Source organism: Narcine bancroftii, chromosome 1 (assembly GCF_036971445.1).
Source record: "Narcine bancroftii isolate sNarBan1 chromosome 1, sNarBan1.hap1, whole genome shotgun sequence".
Taxonomy (NCBI): Eukaryota; Metazoa; Chordata; class Chondrichthyes; order Torpediniformes; family Narcinidae; genus Narcine; species Narcine bancroftii.
Genome location: NC_091469.1, coordinates 194261230 through 194278210, shown reverse-complemented (window position 1 = coordinate 194278210; position 16981 = coordinate 194261230). Strand labels below are relative to the sequence as shown.

At 34.2% G+C, this 16981-nt stretch overlaps 1 protein-coding gene across 1 annotated transcript in view; it reads right to left on the bottom strand.

Annotated features, from left to right (window-relative positions):
* nup188 (nucleoporin 188) overlaps positions 1-16981 on the bottom strand; it is a 171828-nt gene that overhangs the window by 153299 nt on the left and 1548 nt on the right.

Genomic DNA, 16981 nt, shown 5'->3' with positions numbered 1-16981 from the left:
GTGGGGCTAGAGCAGTGTGAAAATTGGTATTTGCTATGAATCCCAAAACTTTGTAACCAATACTTGGAAAAATAGAAAACTGATGTCAAAGGTGACTATTTGGCCCTTTGCCATTCAAAAATATAAACTATCTTCATCCAATCTTCCAGCACTAGGTCACAACTGTTCAAAGACACATCAAAATAATTTTCAAATGTGATGTGGGTTTCTGCCTCAACCATACTCTTAAGGCATAAAGTCCAGACTCTGCTAGAGACTGGATGAAAAGAAAATCCTCCAATCCTTCCACTATAAAGCTATTGTTTCCCATTTTTAACCTCCATGCCATGGAAAGTGGGTCCTTCCTATTTATTTAAGACTCTTACTCTACCTCAATGAAGTTTTTGTTTAGAAAATAACCTACAACTTGTACAATAAGTTTTCATAACTTCAGTCTTACAGTCTTGGGAACATCCTTGTAATCTTTTCCTGCACCCTCTCCACTACAAGCATCTTCCTTGCAAAGTGGTGAACAGAAGTTATACATTGCTCAAGGTGTGATTTAACTAATGTCATATATGATTTTCAGACTTTTTCTTTCCACTCACATACCACTTTAAGTATTCCCTATGCCATAGGTGCTCTGTGATTAGTAAGGGATTGCTTAAGGTGGTATGTAGGTGGAAAGAAAAAGGTTGAAAACTACTGTTTTAAATTGTACCCAATTGACTCGTTATGTGCACGATTTCATAACTCCAAAAGAAAATGGGCCAATGACAATTTTTCTCAAGCAAAATATTTCAGTAACAATTGAGCAGTGGTTCTCAACCTTCCCTTCCCACTCACATATCACCTTAAGCAAATCCTTACTAATCACAGAGCACCAATGGCATAGGGATTACTTAAAGTGGTATGTGAGTGGAAAAAAAAGGTTGAGAACCACTGGGCTTAAGAAATGATATTTCAGCAAAGACTAGAAGGCCTGTTTTCTGTGGTGTAGTTTTCTATGGTTCTAATAACCCAGCTTCTGTGGGATGTTAGTTTCCATTTAGCTAATATTTCAAATTACCTGCTAATGCATCATAGTTGACTGCAAATTTCCAATATTTCAGGAATCCAAGAACAAATACTAAAGAGACACCAGATTTTAAGAAACTAAACAAACTGATTTGCCCAGAAGTATATACCAAGACAGCACAAAATCTCATGCTATTAAATATTGCCCAATAACAACCCAATATAACAACAAATGAAATCATCTTACAAAGTAGAGTGAACATTAATTTCAGATTCTGGTATTAACTAATTAGACAGACAAAACAAGGAGGAATTCCCTGTCTCTTAGAAATCTCACCCAAAATAAACTTCAGAGGAGACTGAAGCATAGCATTTGAAGGAAGAATAAAATGACAGGTCAATATTTGAGAAAATCTCTGCAAGTTCAGAAATTTAAATTTATTGTTACAAAATACCTGTGGTTTTGGTTTTTGTCGCTCCTGATGCAAACAGGCAAGGCACACAGAAATCTATGGGTTAACTCTTTATAAGTGACTGCTGTTACGGAGTCCAGAGGACCCCAAAAACCAGCAGCAATAGACATTCACAACACAGGGTTATTTAAACAAAAGTAGTTTTTAATTATATTTGAACAAGAAAACAGAATTAAACTTTAACTTATTACTTAACCTACCTAACCCACTTAATCCCCCCCTCTAATACTAAGCACAGGTGTGATTAGAAAAGTTCTTTGGATCACAGTACAACTCACTGGTTGCAGGCAATTCTTGTACTGTGCATAGAAGTTAGCATTAACAAAGTTCACCAGTCTTTAGTGCTTAAAAGGCAAATGGATACCACTCAAGAGGGTTCTTGCTGGTTTTCAGAGAGATTCCTTTTCTAGGTCATCCACAACTGATTCCTTCTCAATCAGTCTTGCTGTCGAAACTTTCCCCCTTCAGGGTTCTCCAAATGATCCTCTTTCTTTCAGGTCACCTTTCAGACTGCCAATCTTCTCCTTTGACCAGGCAGCCTTCGGGAGGAGTCACGTGATGGAGTAGTGGCCGGACGGTGAACTCCAGCCCTCTCCAGAAAAGTCGGGAAAAACAAAGGAAAACACAAAGGCACAGAAATAAAAGTTACAGAAAAGTGAGTATAAAGGTGGAAAGAAGATGGCGACAAAAAAAGAAAAATCGAAAGCAACGGTAAGAAGAGAGGAAGAGAAGACAAAAGAGGAAAAAGGTGAAGGCCTTACCTGTCCGAAGAGGCCCGCTGCGGAGAGAGAAACCCGCTCCCTCAGGTCGGTAAATAATAGACTACAAAAATGGCTCGCAGAGCCGAGTAAAAGTGCGCAACCGCGCATGCGTGAAGTATCGCGCATGCGCGATGCGAATGAAAAAAAACACACCGACGGGAGGGGGGACCAGCTGGGGAGTCGATCTACACAGCCGGCGACGACAGCTGCAGAACACCTGCAGCAAGAAGAGACCACAGAAGACAATAGAAACAAGAAAGAAGAGGAGGAAAGGGCACCAAAGAAACAACAGATGGCCAACCCAGAGGAAGAAGAAGAGGAAGAGGAAGAGTACAGTGAAATAGAAGAAGAAAAGAAAGGCAAGATAAAGGATATACTTGCTCTTATTAAAGGATACATGGAGTCATTTAAAGAATGGCAAACACAGGAATTTAAGGATTTAAGAAAAAGAATAAACAACACAGAAGAGAAAATAAATAAAATGGAGATGACCTTAACAGAAATGGGAAAGAAAATGGACAAGATGGAAGAGCGGGCAGTAGCAGCAGAAATGGAGGTAGAAGACTTAAAAAAGAAATTGGAGAAATCTAATAAAAAAAACTAAAGAGACACAAGAACTACTAGCTCAAAAAATAGATACAATGGAAAACCATAACAGAAGAAATAACATAAAGATAGTGGGCCTTAAGGAAGATGAAGAAGGCAAGAATATGAGGAAGTTTATAAAAGAGTGGATCCCTAAGACCCTAGGATGTCCAGAACTACAGCAAGAAATGGAAATAGAAAGGGGACATAGAGTATTGGCCTCTAAACCACAACCACAACAAAAACCAAGATCTATTGTAGTAAAATTCCTAAGATATACTACAAGAGAAAAGGTACTGGAGAAGACAATGGAAAAAGTAAGAGAGGGCAACAAACCACTGGAGTATAAAGGGCAAAAAAATCTTCATTTATCCAGATATAAGTTTTGAACTCCTAAAGAAGAGAAAAGAGTTCAAAACAGCAAAGGTGATTTTATGGAAGAAAGGGTATAAATTTATACTAAAGCATCCAGCGGCATTGAAAATATTTATTCCAGGACAACAAAACAGACTATTCTCGGATCCAGAAGAAGCACGAAAATTTGCAGAACAATTACAAAAATAGACTGAGGGAGGAAGACGGGTAATGAGAGTTAAAATGATCACGATTGATATGTATGTGGGTAAAGACAAAAATAGACTGAGGGATGAAGACGGGTAATGAGAGTAAAAATGATCACGATTGATATGTATGCGGGTAAAGAGGTATAAGAGTGAATAGAGACAATGAGCATACGTGAATGTATCTGTACTTAGAGGAAAATATAGATAGTATAGACAAGAATTAATAAGGGAAGGTAATAGAATAGAGAGAATAAGGAGGGAATTAAAAGAGTGACCTTTGTGACATATGAAAAGTGAAATCTTTTCTGGGGGGGCGGGGTGGGGGGAAATAGCGGTCACTGCAAAATCAGTTGACGCTTGCGAGTGGATTCGCAAATCCAAATGGAGAGGGGAGATGTGGTTGTCCGACAAGGGATAAAGGACAACTCAGGAGGGGAAGGGGAGATTGGGGATAAATAAGATAGAAATAGGAGAATAAGGAAAATGTTGGATGTTGTAGGAATGTTGTCTTATAAAGAGTTGAAAATAAGAAAACAGAAATGGAAAAGGAGGAAAGGTAATGATGGAAAAACGGAAAGAGAAGATAAACAAAATATAAAAGGGCTACGCTGAACTATATGACTTTAAATATTAATGGAATACATAACCAAATTAAAAGGAAGAAACTACTAAATTTAAATGAATAAATGTATTCCATTAGAAAAAATAACATATAGGTTAAGGGACTCAGTAGAATTTCTGGTGTATTTTTGTTGAATGACAACATTGTCTGACTGGCTTAATGCAACCTAGATTGTATACCTAAAATGGATGAGAGGGGGGGGTGGGGGGGTGGCTTGGGAGGAGGGGTGGGGGGAGAAAAAGTCACTGTATATGTGTGAAAAAGAAATAGTGTATATCATGGCTAATGTGATTTATGGTGTGAAAAATTAAAAATTTAAAAAAAAAGACCAGGCAGCCTTCCAAAGTTTGCCAGCTTGTCCCTCTGGGAACTGATTTCTGTGACTCTTTCTCTCTCTGAGAGCAAAGCTGTTCTGTCTCTGCCTGCAAAAATCACATGCTCTCCTAGGCAAGCTGTATGTTGATACTTTGTTGCCTCTTGCAAAAAGTACTCTGCAAAAGTCCTGCAAATATTCTGTTTTAAAATGTGTGTGTGCAAGCTGCTCTAGCAAACCCTCCCAAGACACCTCAAAATACTCTGTCACACTGCTATCACACTTGAAGCGGGTCTCAAAGGATCTCCATCCAACAAAGGGATGGATCAAGTATTTATACATTCAAGCAAGTTAGAAAAAGGTTACATCAGTCACAAACTCACGTGATCAAAAGTAAAGCATTACATGAAGGACAAGTAGCAACTCCTTTCCCCTCTTCTCCCTTCCCCACTTGTAGTCTCATCAAGGTTGAGAAACAAGAGGAGTCATGTGATGGAGTAGTGGTCGGTAGGGGAACTCCAGCCCTCACCAGAAAAGTAAAAAAAAGATTGAGAAAAATCAAAGGCACAAACATAAAAACCATAACAAAGTGAAAGTAAAAGTGTGGAGAAAATGGCAGCGAAGAAAGAAAAACCAAAAACAACGGGAAGAAAAGAAGAAGGAAGGACGTCGGAGGAGGAAGGTGAAAGCCTTACCGGTACAAGGAGGCCCGCCGTGGAGAGAGAAGCCCGCTCCCTGAGGTCAGTGGAAGCTGAACAAAAGTGCGCAACCGTGCATGCGCGATGCGCAAGACAAAAATAACACTGACAGGAGGGGGGATCAGCTGAGGAGTAAATCTCCACAACTGAAACAACTACAACACAACAGCAAGACTATCAACAGGAAAACATAAAAAATAACGAGAACAAGAAGGAAGAGAATAAAAATAAGAAATCAAAGAAACAACAGATGACTAACCCAGAGGAACAAGACCAACACCAAGACACTTTTAATAAAAATAAGAACATAAATATCCAACAAAATAAAACAAACAACCCAACAGGAAAACCAGAAGAGACAGAGGTAAAGGACACAGATCCTGGAGTGGACTCAGAAGAAGAGGAGGAAGAACACAGAGAAATGGAAGATGAAGGGAAGGGCAAGTACATGGATATATTTTTTTTAAAGAATATATGGAGAAATATTCATTTTTATGGTATTAATCCTCCCTAGTAAACCCAAAGGTAGATCCCTCCACCTAATCAAATCTAATTTAATCCTTTTTATTAAAAGAAAATAATTAATTAAATATAATTCTTGAAATTCCGTATTAACATTAATTCCTAAATATTTAATTTGTGTAGTCCACTTCAAATTTGTAATATTTTTATATACTGAATAATCACCTTTACAAATTGGTAAAATTTCACTTTTAGCCCAATTTACTTTATAACCAGATAATTGGCCATAAATTTCTAAACATTCTTGAATTGCAGGTAAAGAAATATCCGGATCCACCAAATATAATAAAACATCATCTACAAATAAATTAATCATATTCCTCGTTCAGAACTCTCATACCTTTAACATTTTCATTTTGACGTATTAATTGTGCTAAAGGTTCAATAACTATAGCAAATAAAGCAGGTGACAACGGACATCCTTGTCTAGTAGATCTTGTCAAATTAAAATATTCTGAAATTTGGCCATTAACAGCAATTCTAGCCTTCGAGCTACGATATAAAGCCTTTATCAACCCAATAAATGAAGAACCAAAACAAAATTTCTCAAGTACTTTGAACAGAAACTTCCATTCCACTCTATCAAAAGCCTTTTCTGCATCCAATGAAACCACTATTGGATAATTCAACTGAAATTTAGATTTATTTATCAAGGTTATTAACCGTAAAATATTATCTAACGCATACCTGTTTTTTATAAATCCCGTTTGATCATGTATAATTTTAAGCAGATATTGAGCTAATCTATTAGCCATAATTTTAGCTACAATTTTATAATCTACATTTAACAACGAAATTGGTCTATAAGAAGAAACCTGTAAAGGGTCTTTATCTTTTTTTGGTATAACCGTAATTATTGCGTTAGAACAAGACTCAGGTAATTGAAAAGTATTGTAAGTTTGTTGTAATACATCCTTATAAATAGAAGATACATCAGCATAAAAAACTTTATAAAACTCTATAGAAAACCCATCTTCACCAAGTGCCTTTCCATTCGGCATGTTTCTTATTGCCCTTTCTATTTCAACTTCTGTAAAAGGTTTATCTAACTCTTGTCTGTCTTCTTGATTCAATTGTGGCAAGTTAATATTTTCAAAGAAAGAATCTATTGTGTCTCCAGTTACATCTTTACATTCCGAAGTATACAATTGTTTATAGAAATTACAAAATTCCTCATTAATCTCCTTTTGATTAAAAGTAATACCTGATTTCTTTCTAATCGCTGGTATAATCCTATATAATTGTTCCTTTTTTAATTGCCATGACAAAACTTTATGAGCTTTCTCACCCCATTCATAAAACTTATGCTTAGTTCGATTCATTAAACATTCAAACCGATATGTTTGTAATTCATTATATTTAAATTTTAAATTAGTTAACTGATTCTTTTGCGTTTCGGTAGCATGTTTTTGAAATTCTTTTTCAGTAGCAGTTATCTTTTCCTCTAAGTCTTCAATCTCTTTAATTCTCTCCTTCTTTATTTTAGAGGCATAACTGATAATTTGGCCTCGCAAAAAAGCTTTCATTGCATCCCATAAAACAAAATGACTAGAAACAGAATTACAGTTAATACCAATAAAAATTTCAATTTGCTGTTTTAAAAAACTAATAAATTCTGGTTTTTCCAATAGCATAGTATTAAATCTCCATCTTGAAGCTTTCTGAACATCTTGTGAACTCAAATATTCTAATAATAATAGTGAATGATCCGAAACCAATCTAGCCTTATACTCCACAGATGTAACCCTATCCTGCAAATATGCTGATATTAAAAATAATCAATTCTAGAAAAAGAATTATGTCGCGAGGAATAAAAAGAAAAATCTTTCTCTGTAGGATTAACTCTTCGCCAAATATCAATTAAATTCAAATCTGCCATCATATTAATCACTTGGATTGCCATCTTAGACTTCTTAATTACTCTTGGGTACTTATCCAATAAAGGCTCCAACACCACATTAAAATCTCCCCCAATCATCACATTAGAGTTCGATTGTCCAAGTAATAAAGACATATCCACAACAAAAGCTGTATCCTCAACATTAGGAGCATAAACATCAAGCAAAGTCCATGCCTCATTAAAGATTGTACAATTTAATTTTAATAATCTTCCACCATTTTTCTCTTCACTCTGTAACTGAAATGGTAGATTCTTATGTACCAAAATTGCCACACCTTTTGCCTTAGAATTAAACGAAGAATAAAAATCTTGCCCCACCCATTCACGTTTGAGTTTCAAATGTTCCTTATCTGTTAAATGAGTTTCCCGTAAAAAAAAGCAACATCAACTTTTAATTTTTTTTAAATAAGCAAGTACTTTCTTACGCTTAATATGATTATTTAAACCCTGGACATTAAGAGAAGCAAACTTCAATTTAGACATTTCTTACACTCAATAAAACACAACAAGAAGAAACAAACAAAAATTAGGGAAAAAGAGAAAAAAAAAAGAAACCCCCAAAAAAGAAAAAAAAAACCTTAATTCCCCTTTGAAATTACAACCAAAAACTAAAAAAAATTTAAAAAGTTATATATTTTTTAAAAATTAATTATTTAAAAAAGATTTTAAAAAAGCTTCACTCCCTAACCCAAAAATTAAAAAGAAAAAAAAACAGGTCGGAGGTCACAATTACCTCCTCCTGTTTAAACCCCCTAATGCGGTAACTCCCCCAAAATATTGGGTGTGAGATAACTCACACGCAGCTGATGACTTCTGGAAATTGGTGCCCACCCACTTCCCTCTCCCAACTCCCATCACTATTTAAAATCTTCTTAACAAAAAATAATAATTTTTTTTAAAATCAACTTTGCCATTGTGACCACCGTTTCTTCCATTTCTTCCAGAAATCAGATTCCCTTCTTGCAGCTCTGCCCTCTTTGGAGACTGTGGAGGACTACGTCGTTCCTGGAATTTCTTTAGGATTATCAAAGAACTTTGGTTGATATCCATCCTGAAAAATCTTCAGTACCGCAGGGTATCTAAATGTTGCCTTATATCCTTTTTTCCACAATTATTCTTTCACAGAATTAAATTCACATCGTTGAAAACATAATTTCCTGACTCAAATCCGGATAGAAGAAAACACGATTACTCTGAACCATCAAAGGAGATCTGTTTTGCTGTGCATTTCTAATAGCCATACGTAAAATAGTCTCTCTATCACAGTAATTTAAACAGCGAACCAAAACAGGTCTTGGATTCTATCCTGAAAAAGGTCTCCTTCTCAAAGCTCTATGAGCCCGTTCCAATATTAAACCTTCAGGAAACTTATCTTGTCCCAACACTTGTGGAATCCATTCAGTAAAAAATTTTCTTGGATCTGGCCCTTCTATGCCTTCTGGCAAGCCGACAATTTTCACATTATTCTATCTAGATTGCTTCTCCAAATAATCAACCTTTTTTACTAAATTTTTATTCTGAATCTTGCAATTGATCTTGTACATCAGATAATCCTTGATCACACATCTCAAGTCTTTCAAAAGTTTCAACTTTAAAAGCTCCATAATCAGCCATCTGTTGAGTATTGACATCCACCAATGCATTAATCTTAGAAATAAGATTATTCATAGAATCACCTAAATGCATCATTGATTAAAATATCTTATGTTCAAGACTCTTGAAAAGTATATCAACATCAGTAGATCCAGACATAGAGGGATCCTGCTGTTCTTGTGAAATCAGAGGACCTTCTATCCCTTCTTTTAATTTAGTAGCTTTTCTTGCAGTTTGACTCCGTGTAAGAGCCCCTGCCACAGACCCCCCCAGAAGTGTCAGGAGGCTAATGATCAGGGTTATCTTTGATCCAAACCTCCTTTAAAAGCTTCGTTACGTCAGTATCTGGAAGAGCTGTTGTAACTAATGGTGTAGCAGTCAAATAACAACTCTTTAACTCTCCAACTGGTGGCGCCCCAGCTAATTCAGCAGTCAAAGTCTCAGTAACAGTAGACGTTGTTTGAAATACTGGCATCCGGCCAGCCCTTTGTTCTAAAGGCTGTTGAAAACGACCTTCAGAAAGACTTACGGATTCAGAGTGGAGCTCCAAGGCCGAATTCTTCGCTTCTTTTCCTGGATCCATTTCACACTGAGTCGTGGCTTTTTGTAAACAAGCAGGCTCAGATAATTTCGGAAAATATAATTTTTTAACAATCTGTTGATGTTTCCTTTTACTTTTTTTTTAAACAAATATACCATTAAGGTATTAATTCAACACCTCATACTATTTATAAACTTTTTAAAAAAGTTTTAACGGGCACTTAAAGACAAAACGATAAGTTAGAGTCAGGAGAGGACTAGAAGGCATGTCTGGTCCTTATGCCATCTTTTTAAGGTTTTGTATAAAGCGATTAGAGAATTCTTATGGAAGGGAAAATTTCCGAGAGTAGCAATGAGAAAATTGATGTGGGATTTTCAATTTGGAGGTTTAAGATTACCGAATTTTCAGCATTATTATGAAGCAGCTCAATTCAAATTTCTTAGTGCATTAATGAATATGGACGACTGACCTAGTTGGGTAAAGATAGAAATAGCGATTATTTTAGAAAAATTTCCTCATGAGTTTTTGTTTCGATGGAATAAAAATTTATTACGAACTTATGATGTGCCAATATTGAAACATTTATTGAATTTATGGACAAGTAAACTTAAAAAATTGGGACTTAAAATATATATTCTGGAAGATGCCATTATATAATAATCAACTTGTTCCTTTTACGGTCTCCAATGCCACTTTGAAACAATGGGAAAAGAAGGGAATAAAAAATTTATCTGATTGTTTTTCTGAGGGTTGTTTTTGTTCCTTTGACGAATTACAAAGGAAATATGGTATTAGTGCAAATTCTATATTTGTATATTATCAATTAAGATCTTTTGTAAAACAGTTATGTGGTCGACATATGATTTTATTGCCTGAATCTAGTTTTGAAGAATATGTACTTTCAATACCAAAAAAGGATATATATCTGATTTGTATTGTATTTTACAAGAAATTGATAGTAAAAAAAGACTGGGATAAAGATAAGTTGAAATGGGAAAAAGATTTAGGACATAAAATAGCTGAAGAAGCTTGGATGGAAATTTGTCAGAATAGTATTCGGAAATTAATTAATGCTAGATTAGGGATGATTAATTATAATTTTATTCATCAGCTATATTTAACGCCGGAGAAATTTAAAAAATTTGGTTTTAGTAAGTTGGATTCTTGTTTTCGATGTGATCAGACGGCCAATACTTTTTTGCATACTATTTGGCTTTGTGATCGATTGCAACAGTTTTGGAAAGGTATTCAATCTGTTTTTAACAGTTTATATAATATCTATCTTGTATTAGATCCCGATATATTTTTATTAGGGAACATGCAATCATTAATCGATTTAGGTTTAGAGGATTATCAGATTTCATTTATTTATTTAGCTTTAGTTGTGGCTAAGAAATGTGTAGCACTTACTTGGAAAGATAGAAATATACTAACTTTAGATAAGTGGTATTTGGAAATGAAATTTTGTTTGACTATGGAAAGGATAACTTTTTCAATTCAGGATAAGATGTCTTTTTATAAATTAAAGTGGACTCCGTTTGCTAATTATATGCATTTAAGTTTGATTTAAATATATGTTTAAGAGTGATATTTTAGTATTGACAATTTTTTTTGTTGTTAGAATTTTTTTAGGTTAAGTTTTATCTCTTTTTTGTAAGTGGGTATTTTTTTTCATATATAATATTGTCAATTTTATTAACTCTTCACTCTTTATTTTGGGGGGAAGGTTGGACTAATTTTAAGTTAGACTATTACTATTGTGTTACAATTAACGAGGGGGGGGTATTTTGTGTAGTTTTCTGATGTAATATTGTAATCATACCTTTTTAAAAAATTTTTTTCTATTTTTCTTTAAATGTAATTCTTTATTGTATTCATGTTATAAAATTTTAAATAAAGTCTTCAAAAAAAAAGAATATATGGAAACAGTAAAAGAATGGCAGTCACAAGAATTCAGTGAAATAAAAAGAATAAAAAGTGCAGAAGAAAAAGTGAATAGATTAGAGATGATCATGACAGATATAGGAAAAAGAGTAGACAAGGTGGAAGAACGAGAAACAGCCATAGAAATGGAAGTAGATGACTTAAAAAAGAAATTAGAAGAATCTGATAAAAAAGTTAAAGAGACACAGGAGCTGTTAGCTCAAAAAATAGATATAATGGAAAATTATAATAGAAGAAACAATATAAAGATAGTGGGCCTTAAGGAAGATGAAGGCGGCAAAAATATGAAAGAATTTATAAAAGAATGGATCTCCAGGGTCCTAGGAAGGCCAAAATTACAGGAAGAAATGGAAATAGAAAGGGCACACAGAACATTAGCCCCTAAACCACAACCACAACAAAAACTAAGATCCATTCTAGTAAAATTCCTAAGATATACAACAAGAGAAAATATATTGGAGAAGGCACTGAAAAAAATAAGAGAAAACAAAAAAACCACTGGAATACAAGGGTCAAAAATTTTTTTCTATCCAGATATAAGTTTTGAACTCCTGAAGAAGAGGAAGGAGTTCAATGCAGCAAAAACAACCCTATGGAAAAAAGGTTATAAATTTATTTTAAAATACCCAGCAGTACTTAAAATAGTTATTCCAGGGCAGCAAAGCAAACTATTCTCGGATCCGGAAGAAGCACGAAAATTTGAACAACTACAAAACAGACAGAGAGATGAAGAGATGTAACAAGAACAAAAATGACAACAAACTATATGTATGTGTGTGTGTATATATATGTATATATATATATATATGTATGTATGTATGTATGTATATGTGTGTATATATAAAAAATAGAGTATAGGTAAGAACTAAGAAGGGAAAGAAAGGGAAGAAAGGAAGTAAGGAGGGAATTAAGAAAGTGACCTTTGTTATATATGAAGATTAAAATCTTTTCTGGGGGGGCTGCATGGGGAAGAATTACAGTCACTGCGAAATCAGTTGACGCTTGCGAACGGATTCGCAAATCCAAATGGAGAGGGGAGATGTGGTTGCCCGACAAGGGACAAAGGGCAACTCAGGGGAGGGACTATTGGGGTTAAACAAATTTTAGATATGAGAATAGTGGAAATATTTTATGTTTTAGAAATGTTGTCTTATAATGTGTTCAAAAAAGAAAGCAGAAATGGATAAGAAGGGAAGGTGGTGATGAGGAAACAGAAAGGAAAGATAAACAAAGTATGAAATGGCTATGTTGAACTATATGACTTTAAATATTAATGGAATACATAACCAAATCAAAAGGAAGAAACTGTTAAATTTACACATCTAACTGAAGTGGAACACATGAAATTAAAGAGAGATTGGATAGGACATGTAACAGCAGCATCATATAATTCAAAAGCCAGAGGAGTAGCTATATTAATCAATAAAAATGTACCAATCAAAATAGAAGAGGAAATAATAGCTCCAGCAGGGAGATAAGATAAAATGTCAGATATATTCAGAATTTTGGAATTTACTCAATGTATATTCACCTAATGAAGAAGATCAAAAATTTATGCAAGATATCTTTTTGAAGATAGCAGAAACGCAAGGGAACATACTAATAGGAGGGGATTTTAACCTTAATTTGGACTCAAACATGGATAAAACGAAAAAAAACTAACAGAAAGAACAAAGTAACCAAATTTATAATTAAATCGATGCAAGAAATGCAACTTTTGGATATATGGAGGAAACAACACCCAAAGGAAAAGGAATATTCACATTATTCGGGTAGACATAAAACTTACTCAAGGATAGACCTATTCCTGTTATCAGCCCACATTCAAGGGAGAGTTAGAAAAATGGAATATAAAGCTAGACTATTATCGGACCACTCACCCCTGTTATTGGCAATAGAGCTAGAGGACATCCCACCAAGAATGTATAGATGGAGATTAAACTCCATGCTACTTAAAAGACAGGATTTTAGAGAATTAATTGAACGACAAATTAAAATGTACTTTGAAATAAATACGGAATCAGTGAAAGATAAGTTTATACTATGGGACGCAATGAAAGTGTTCATCAGAGAACAAATAATAAGTTATGTAACTAAGATGAAGAAGGACTACAATCGGGAAACAGAACAGTTGGAAAGGGAAATAACAAATATAGAAAAAGAATTAGCAATAAAGGAAGATACAACTAAAAGAAGAGAATTGGCAGATAAAAAAATAAAATATGAAACACTACAAACATATAAGGTGGAGAAGAACATAATGAAGACAAAACAGAAAAATTATGAGCTAGGAGAAAAAACGCACAAAATTCTAGCATGGCAGCTTAAGACAGAACAAACTAAAAGAATGGTATTGGCATCAAGGTCAAACAAATTACATATAATCCAACGGAGATCAATGAAAACTTCAGGGAATTCTACAAGCAACTATATCAAACTGAAAACTTCAGGGAAAGAAGACATAATAGATGAATTTCTAACTAAAATTGAACTACCGAAATTACAAAGAGGAGTAAAATAAATTAATAAAACCATTTGAAATAGTAGAATTACAGGAGATATTAAAAAAACTACCGAACAATAAAACACCAGGAGAGGATGGATTCCCAATGGAATTCTATAAAACATTTAAAGACTTATTAATTCCTCCCCTCCTGGAAGTAATCAACCAGACTGATAAAACACAAAGCTTACCAGATTCATGCAAAACAGCAATAATTACAGTAATACCAAAGACAGGGAAAGATCCACTTGTACCAGCGTCATAAAGACCAATATCTCTACTTAACACAGATTATAAGATAATAGCTAAACTATTAGCAAACAGATTGGCTGACTATGTACCAAAAATAGTAAATATAGACCAAACTGGATTTATTAAAAAAAGACGAACAACAGACAATATCTGTAAATTTATTAACTTAATTCATGCAGTAGAAGGAAATAAAACTCCAACAGTAGCGGTTGCTTTAGACGCAGAGAAGGCCTTTGACAGAGTAGAATGGAATTATTTATTCAAAGTACTACAACAATTCAGCCTACCAGAGAAATATATTAATTAGATTAAAGCATTATATAAGGGGCCATTGGCGAAAGTGACAGTAAATGGATATATATCAAAACAATTTAACTTAAGCAGATCAACAAGGCAGGGATGTCCACTATTTCCTTCACTGTTCGCGTTAGCTATAGAACCACAAGCAGAACTGATAAGAACAGAAAAAATAAGAGGGATAAAAATAAAAGAGAAGGAATATAAAATCAGTCTATTTGCAGATGACGTTATAATATACTTAACAGAACCAGAAATATCAATAAAAGAATTACATAGAAAATTGAAGGAATATGGAGAAGTATCGGGGTACAAGATCAACGCAAATAAAAGTGAAGCAATGCCAATGAATAATGCGGATTTCACAAAGTTTAAGAAAGAATCGCCATTTAGATGGCACCGATACCTTGGTATACAACTAAATAAATCCTCGGTCATCTATATAAACTCAATTACCATCCATTAATGAAAAAATTACAAGACGACTTAGAGCATTGGAAAGACTTACCACTAACACTAATAGGAAGGATAAACTGTATTAAAATGAATATGTTCCCAAGGATACAATATCTATTTCAGTCATTACCAATACACCTAACAGAGAAATTCTTCAAGGAGTTAAAGAAAATAATAAAGAAATTCTTATGGAAAGGGGGGAAACCGAGGATAGCACTAGATAAATTAACAGAATGGTACAAACAAGGAGGCTTACAACTACCAAACTTTAAGAATTATTATAGAGCCGCACAATTAAGATACCTATCAGATTTTTATCAAACAAGGGAAAAACCAGATTGGACCAGATTAGAACTAGATAAAATAGGGGAGAAGATACCTGAACATATACTATATAAATGGGATGGAAAATTGGTGCAACGTAGAAATTCACCGGTATTGCATCATCTGCTCAACATTTGGAAGAAGATTCAAGTAGAAAGGAATAAAACAAATTATCAACTACCAAAACTAATATTGACGCAAAATCAGCTAATCCCTTTTACAATAGATAACCTTTCCTTTAGAGAATGGGAGAGAAAAGGGATCAAAAGAATAGAAAATTGTTTTTCGGGAAATAAATTATTATCCTTTGAACAAATGAAGGATAAATATAATATAACTCATGATACAATGTTTGCATACTACCAACTGAAAACCTACTTGAAGGACAAATTGGGAAACAGTCTGAGGTTACCAGAAGGAAGCAATTTTGAATATGTGATTACAGACACAATGATAATTAAAAAGTTTGTAACAAACACGTACATCAAACTGCAAGAAAAGGAGAACGAGGAAACAAATGGTAAACCTAAACAAAAATGGGAACAAGATCTAAACATAAAGATAAAGAATGAAACATGGGAGAAGCTATGCTCCGGAACTATGAGAAATACAATAAACACGAGGATACGCATGATACAATATAACTGGATACACAGGCTATACATCGCACCTCAAAAGTTAAATAAATGGGACCCAACAGTATCAGACAGATGTTTTCGCTGGAAAAAGGAAACGGGAACAATAATTCATGCAATTTGGACATGTGAGAAAGTGGAAAAATTTTGGGAAGATCTAAACCTGAAATAAAATCACAAAAAGCAATATACCAAAAACCCAGAGATCTTCCTCCTAAGTAATATAAGAAACAAAGAATTTGGACTCGATTTGGATGGAGCACAAAAAAGATTTGTTATGATAGCCCTAGCTGTAGCAAAAAAAATGTATTATGTCAACCTGGAAATTAGAAGACAACTTGAGAATACAACAATGGTATATAGAAATGAAAAAAAGGATTCCATTAGAAAAAATAACATACAATTTAAGAAATAACATTACAATATTCGAACAAATATGGGAGCCATACATGAAACACAATAGAGAAATCCTACCGTGGACCTCCACCACCTAAAATGACAGAAGGAGAAGATAACGAAAAGAACTGACTCAGTAAAATTTCATGTTTATTTTTATTAAGTGACAACATTGTTTAACGGGTTTAATGTATCTTATTGATTGAACTTCAAATAAATGGGGAAGGGGGTGAGGGAGGGAGGGGGAAAAAAATGACACTGTATATATTTAAGAAGAAAAATGTCTGTATATCTTGGTCAATATAGTTTATAGTGTGAAAAATAAAAAATTTAAAAAAAGGTTGAGAAACATGCTGTTTAGAACAAAGTGTTCAGATTCAGAGAAAACATCATATCCCTGATCTTCTCATATCTCTTCCCATGTTTCTGCACTTTCAGCTTTGACTCCCTCCTTTGGCACTATAATTTGTGGCACGGGACTTTGTCCTGGGCAAGCACTCGGCTCCAAGTGAGGTAGGACCGATGTAGCCATCGATATACTGGAGAAAGAGTTGAGAGGTCTTGCCTGTATAGGCTTGCAGCATGGATTGCTGACTTGTTTCAATTA